Source organism: Octopus bimaculoides, chromosome 10 (assembly GCF_001194135.2).
Source record: "Octopus bimaculoides isolate UCB-OBI-ISO-001 chromosome 10, ASM119413v2, whole genome shotgun sequence".
Classification (NCBI taxonomy): domain Eukaryota; kingdom Metazoa; phylum Mollusca; class Cephalopoda; order Octopoda; family Octopodidae; genus Octopus; species Octopus bimaculoides.
In genome coordinates, this window is record NC_068990.1 from 93237071 (window position 1) to 93244773 (window position 7703).

The 7703-nt window shown below is 36.2% G+C and overlaps 1 protein-coding gene and 1 long non-coding RNA gene across 2 annotated transcripts in view; one reads left to right on the forward strand and one right to left on the reverse strand.

Moving 5' to 3' along the window:
* Positions 1-7703, forward strand: part of LOC106876564 (high affinity cAMP-specific and IBMX-insensitive 3',5'-cyclic phosphodiesterase 8B) — a 288850-nt gene that overhangs the window by 177918 nt on the left and 103229 nt on the right. The window lies entirely within an intron of this gene.
* Positions 2998-7703, reverse strand: part of LOC128248938 (uncharacterized) — a 20128-nt gene continuing 15422 nt past the window's right edge. The window contains exon 3 of the long non-coding RNA XR_008265097.1: positions 2998-3206. This is a non-coding gene — a long non-coding RNA (uncharacterized LOC128248938). The remainder of the gene's footprint in view (positions 3207-7703) is intronic.

Consider the following 7703-nt stretch of genomic DNA (forward strand, 5'->3'; position numbering starts at 1 on the left):
ACACACACACACACACACACACACACACACACACACACACACACACACGATATCTTTATATAAGATATCTTTTATCATGTATAGTTATATTTCCTCCTTAGGTGTATACCACCATATATCGTATATTTAATCTCAGCCACACAATTGTTCACAATAATGCCGCGAGTATTTCGGATTGCTTCAATTGATAAAAATTCTACAAGTTTTTTTTACTTTGATTTTTTTTGTTCTTATTGCTTCCACAACACAGACTGTTGTTGATTTCATAAATGCATGTGTGTATAGATATGCGTTTATATAATGAAAATAATCTACAAATGTTTTTCAAGTCATGTGTTTTACAAATATATCAATCTTTGATTATACACAATACACAACGCAATACTGTATCCTCTATATACTTCTATCACACTGTGATATCTTCCCATAAGGTGTGATTATGTATTACACATGCACATACACACACATATACATATGTGTGTGTATATATATATATATATATATATATATATATATATATATATATATATATATATGTATGTATACACCTATATACATATGTATATGTATGTATATATGTTTAGGTATTAACCATGGGAGTTGTGCAGTACATTAAAAAAACATGTTTTGCATTGTGCAAATATTATCTGATGTAGAACTCAATACTTTCCATAGAAAGGACAGATGTCTTTAGATTTCAGAAATTAAGAGTCTACTCTGAGTTTCAGCCCAGCTGGAGAAAACCTCAAAGTAGTCTATCAACTTTTGATACACACACACACATCAATATCATCATCATCATCTTCTACAGTGTCATCATCATTTAACATCTGTTTTCCAAGCTACCATGGATTGGATGGTTTGACAAATGCCTCATGATTTACCTTGCATCAATTTAGTACCATATGAACTTCATGAAGCCTTTGTTGACTGTTATGTCTCAAGCTACTGCTACTGCTGTCTACCACCTTCGGATGATCTCTACTCAATCGCTACATGACGGCTACTCAACTCCTCTACCACGGCCAGACTACCTTTATTTATATGTCTTGGGCCTCGACACAACATTGACAAAACAGAAAATATTGTTATATTATTTCTAACATAAGCACATACTGAGAAATTTGTCAACAAATTATATTAACCCTATAATTAAACTGGTACTTTATTGTATCAATCCTGAAAGGATGAACTACAAAATTGGTCTTTGTGTGATTTGAACTCGGAGTTGTCTCATAATATTCCATGGTATTTTGTGTGACATTCTAACGATTCCACCCGATCATAGTGTATAGCAGTTGGTCAGCCTTGGTTGGACAGACATGGCCTTCCATCCATGGCCATACCATAATTTTCTATATCATTGTCCACTGTGTCATTTTTTTTTTATCATAGTGTGGGTTGAGGGAGACTTGGCTGCTATTTCTAGCAGGTTGTGTGACTGCCAAGAGATTCCCACATTAAATAATACTTCAGAGAGTACACAGGGCTCATGGATTTATAGGGTGAGAGAGAGCAGAGGACAAAGGTGTGACATGAAATATATAGACTGTGAGGCCCCTGTTGGTCAACGTTAACTGTGCATCTGCACATGCATGCATCTGCACATGCATGCATCTGCATGTGGACGTTAAACAATGATGGTGATGATGTTGATGTACATACATATATATATATACATGCACATATGTATATTAATGTATGTGTGGAGGCGCAATGGCCCTGTGGTTAGGGCAGCGGACTCACAGTTGTAGGATCACTGTTTCAATTCCCAGACTGGGCGTTATCAGTGTTTATTGAGCAAAAACACCAAAGCTCCATGAGGCTCCAGCATGGGGATGGTGGTGAACCCTGCTGTACTCTTTCACCACGACTTTCTCTCACTCTTACTTCCTGTTTCTGTTGTACCTGTAATTCAATGGTCCAGCCTTGTCACACTTTGTGTCATGCTGAATATCCCCGAGAACTACGTTAAGGGTACACGTGTCTGTGGAGTGCTCAGCCACTTGCACGTTAATTTCACAAGCAGGCTGTTCCGTTGATCAGATCAACTGGAACCCTCGTCGTCGTAACCGACGGAGTGCCATGATTAATGTACATACATATAATCTGCATGTGTGTGTGTGTGTGTGTGTGTGTGTGTGTGTAGGAAGAGAAGACTTAAAACCAATCCATCAGTAAATATTATTGACCACAGTAAGCTGTGTTTACTTGTCTACGCCACATAATTGCAATAGTCTGTGCTCTGTGGACAAACACATTATTAAATATTTAGTCAATCACCATTATAACTACTCTCAAACTCATATTTAACATTCATCAGTGAAAACCAACAGATTTCAGCTTAGTTCTTCACCCCTACTCAGCACCATTCCCACCACTACCACCACCACCGACAACAACAACAACAACAACAACAACAACCTTACTGCTGCCCACAATAATTCATAATTATTGCTTGGAACATGATTTTTATTTTCAGAGAGTGTGTGTTTGTTATTTATATATACATATGTATGTACATATGTATGTATGTATATATATATATATATATGTATATATATATGTATATATACATACATACATACATATTTATATGTGTGTGTATTTATGCATATATTTATATGTATATATGAGTATATATGTATTCATACATGTGTGTGTGTGTGTGTGTGTGTGTGTGTGTGTGTGTGTGTGTGTGTGTGTGTGTGTGTGTGTGTGTGTGTGTGTGTGTGTGTGTGTGTGTTGGTTTGTTTGTGTTGTTATTTCCGACAAGTTGTGAATAGACATCATCTGAATCCATTTCAACAAGCTATTGAGAATGTTGCTGTTGTTGTTGTTGGTGGTGTTTTTGTTTGGAGGTGATGGGCATGTGTTCAGTGAAAAAGGCGGGATATAATAAAAAAACAAAAAACAGGAAAGATGAAGAAAGAAGAGAAAAGAAAGATTTTGACCCATTTAAAGCAGAACATATTTTTTTTATTTATGTTTCTCTTTTTACATTTAATTTTTTTTTAATTTTTACTCTTTATATTTTTCTTCCTTTTTTTTAAAAAATTTTTTGTATGTAATTATTTCCGAGATAAATACAAGATGCAGCAGCAGCAGCAGCAGCAGCAGTAGCGGCAGCAGCGTCTGCGGCAGCAATGTCCTGCCTAATAATGGTGTCTCAGGAAAAGATCATTGACAAATTCACGGCAACGTTTCTAGAAAGTCGGAGAATAACGAGCAAATGCTAATGAGTGTTAATGAAACAGGTCAGAACATGTGTTTGCAGATGAGAAGTTAATTATTACGAACATTAATTGAAAGTTAGAAAATTAATGAAAAACACACACACACACATAGCAACAGTCACAATAAAAAATTTGACAAGCTGAACATGCCAACCACTACGTAAGGGCTTCAAAACTAGAACATTAAACAACTTGGATGACATAATCTAGTTTTTACTGCTTTATTAATAAAATTCTGGCAAGTTTTTCGGGTGATTGTGGTTAGTTGTTTTTTTTTTTATTAGGTGTTATCTTGCAAAGAAAGATTGAAGTTATGTGATTATATGACATTCCATTAGATTTGTAGGTGTGGGGTGTAGCTGTGTGGTTAAGAAGCTCATTTTGCAACTGTGTGGTTTTGGGTTCAATCCCATTGTGTGACACCCTGATCAAATGTCTTCTGCAATAGCCCTGGGCTGACCAATGCCTTGCGAATGAATTTAGGAAATGGAAACTGTATGGAAGCTTGTTGTATTTACGTGTGTGTGCCTTTATCTGTGTTTTTCCCTCTCACCAGCACTTCACAACCTGTGTTAGTTTGTTTACATCCATGTAACTTAGCAGCTTTGCAAAAGAACCCAACAGAATAAGTACCAAATTTTGAAAATATATTCTAGGGTCAACTAAACTCTTCGAAGTATCGCTCCAGCACGGCTGCAGTCCAACAAGTAAAATATGAGAAATAAAAGACGGGGAATAACCAGTGGTGCTACAGAAAAAAATCCCTCTCTTAAGGACCAATTCATTGTAGAGGAATCATTGGGATTTAGCAGAAATCTTTTATTCCAAACACAATATTTATATTATTTGTATCTCTTGCAACAGATCGGTTTTTTTGTTGTTTTTTCTTACATCTTTAGATATTGTGTATTGCCATAACTGACAGTAAATAGACACATGACACATACACATACATATATACACAAACAGTGTGTGTGTGTGTGTGTGTGTGTGTGTGTGTATACATACACATAAATGACAAAAACAGTTTCCCTGGAAATAGATGGACTGACTCTGATAGTAACAACCTGTCTAATCTTACCAGTATGACAACGACAATGATGATGATGATGATGAGGATGATCTCACGCACACACACACACACACACACACAATGTGAATGAGCAAAATTGTTAGCATGAAAGAGAGAGAAAAGGAGGGAGGGGGAGAAAGAGAGAGAGAGAGTGGACACTAAGTGTAAAAAATGACCATTCTTCTGTTGAAGCAATGATATTATGTGTTTGTGTTTGTTAAATGCGTTTTTATGAGTCAGTGATATATAAACATATTGTATGTAACATTAAATCATAATGGTTATATATATATAACAACTGCAGTGTGGAAGGTGTTTATAAGCCGTTTAAAAACACACAAAAACACCTTCCATGCTGCAGTTGTTTTCAAGAGTTCAGCCTCATGGAGCAATGACCAAGACCTTTGGGCATTATGTCATGCTTGAGAAGAAGACCCCTCAAGCCGAGCAAAACTGCAGTGGTGGCAGATACTGGTGCCATGCAAATGGACAGTCTTGGAGTGGTTGGTGTTAGGAAGGGCATCCAGCCATAGAAAACCATGCCAAATCAGACTGGAACCTGGTGCGGCTCCCCAGGTGCCAGCTCTGGTCAAACCATCCAACCCATGCCAGCATGGACAATGGACGTTAAATGATGATGATGATGATGACGACATATGTACATTGAAAAAAACTGCATTATTTATGGGACAACCCATATATATATATATATATATATATATATATATATATTGTCAGACTCAAACTTACGCATACTTTGTTTAATGAACACCACGACACTTATATCTCTTTACTGCAGCAGAACAGTAATCTTCTTCTTCCTTAGTCTCTACATTCTCTCTCTTTTTTTCTCTCTTTTTCTCTCTCCCTCCCTCAGTGTGTGTGTGTGTGTGTCTTTGCATGCTATATTCTCTGTTACCTGCTATCCATCAATGGAGCAAAGCTTCTTTTCTATATTGATATAACATGGGACCAATTCCTTCATGTTTGAGCTTTCTGCTGCCTAGGAATCCACTGCAGCTTATTTTCTGCAAAAGGGCTGCTACCATGCAAGACTCCATTAATCAAAACATTCTGTAGCCACAAATATACTGTTTGTGTTAAAATTCCAGAACACGCAAACAGACAAACAACTTTTGAGTTTTACTATTATAAGGATTGCTGAGTTGCCATAGCAACTCAAAGCTTAGACCTAAGATCAGGAATTCTCATAGTTTAAAATATTTTTGTAGCTTAGTTACTTTTACCATTGTCCCTGAAAGAGGTGGAATGGAGAGGAGAAAGCTATCCTCAGACTCTTCTTAATCCAGATACTTGTAACAAGGTGGACTTCATTAAAGACACTGCAAGTACGGAAACATGGATGGAAAACAATGATGACAATGATGATATATTCCACATTAGAATTCACCTTCTCCATCCGTGAAGCCTCTGCTTCTTTGTCAGTATTGCAAACCCCTTTCTCACTTTCACAACCTCCATCTTTTACAAATGCTCGACTGGTTTTAACTCTATTGACCCTGAAAGGATGAAAGGCAAAGTCAGCCTCAGCAGAATTTGAACCCAAAACCTCAAGAGTCAGAAGAAATCCTTTTTCGCCCGGCATGCTTACGATTCTGCCAGCTTGCCACCTTGGGGCCCAATTATATTGCTTTTTCTATTACATCCCTATTTTTAACTCCCATGAATCACCATCATCATTTTAGTGTTTGCTTTTCCATGCTAGCATGGCTCAGTCAGACTTTGTTGAGGCATATTTCCTCTGCCCTCCTATATGTTTATCTATGCTTCAATGTCTTTTAATTGTTTTTTCCGCAAGGCAACTCTTATACGGATTAGTATTACCTCAATAATGGCATCAGATATATCCATCCGAAATGCATTAACAGTGATTACAAAAGTAAAAGTGAAAATATATTTCATTTGTTAATGGCCATCTCAAATGCCAAAATAACAGGAAATTGATGTCTGTTTAAAGCAAAGGGAAGTTTGATATTGTTTAAGTGTTAAATTTGATCTGGGACAAACATCTCCTCTCGTTTCTTACTGAAAGTCTCTTGTTTTACTATGTACATTCTGTGTTCTCCTCTGCACATAAATACATGATTACATGAATACATGCATACATGCATACACACAAACAGGTTTCAAGATGCCAGAGAGACCATGGCTAATCAAAAGATTACAGTTATCAAAACACAATCAAAATATGTAAAACATTCAAGAAGTTTAGCATGTAGCAAACGTGTATACACACATCTAGTTATGCAGTTCTATCTCTATGTACACACACTTAAGTCAAAACATACAGATTCACATGCGTAATGACATCACACATGTAATGACAGGCACATATGCATATACATACATATGTACATGCATGTGTGTATGTGTGTACACATATATGCATACAAAAATGCATGCTTGTATACACAGAAGCATATATGGAAGACCACATTGTTTGATAGACTTTTTTCATTTTATTCAGTTTTATTTTGGGTTGGACAAATGTATTATTGAAGCATTATTTGATGGTCAGATGCTCTTCCTGTCACTAACCCTTAACTGGCTTTCAAGAGATGGATCTTATTTTACAATTGTTCTAAGTTACAAAGTTAACAGATGATTTTATTTACAGGAGAAATGACAACAACGTCACCACTTGTAGCTTGCAATATTCAGAAAGGTGCAAATGTAAACAAACACACACACACACACACACACACACACACATGCATAGAGGGATGCTGAACTACAAAAGATTGACTACCTTTGCTTTAGATGGTTTATAATTTATAGTTTATGAAGATTAATTATAAATACAGAACTGGCTTAGGAGAGAAGCTACAGATTAATATACTGCTTGTATCTATTATGCATTATTTATTTTGTGTGAACAGTGTAGAATTTTCAATAAATTTAGTGATTTGTGAGCTGGAATTATAATGCTTAACATTATGTCTCAAGGTGAAGGTCAATAGAGGTGTTTCAAGTTAACCTGAAGACTTTGTCTGTGTGTCTGATTGTGTTTGTGTGGTGGGGAGAGGATGTTGGTCTTATTGAGTGTTGCTAGAAATCAGACTTTCAGCTTGGCAAAATAAATCTTCTTTCCACAATATAAACTAAATAAATCAAACAATTCTAGTAAATGACCTTTTAATTCTGACATATTCTTTTACTCTTTTACTTGTTTCAGTCATTTGACTGTGGCCATGCTGGAGCACCACCTTTTAGTCGAGCAAATCAACCCCAAGACTTATTTTTTGGAAGCCTAGTACTTATTCTATTGGGGACGTAAACACACCAGCATTGGTTATCGAGCGATGTTGGGATGACAAACACAGACACACAAACATATACACACATACATATATATATATATATATATATATATA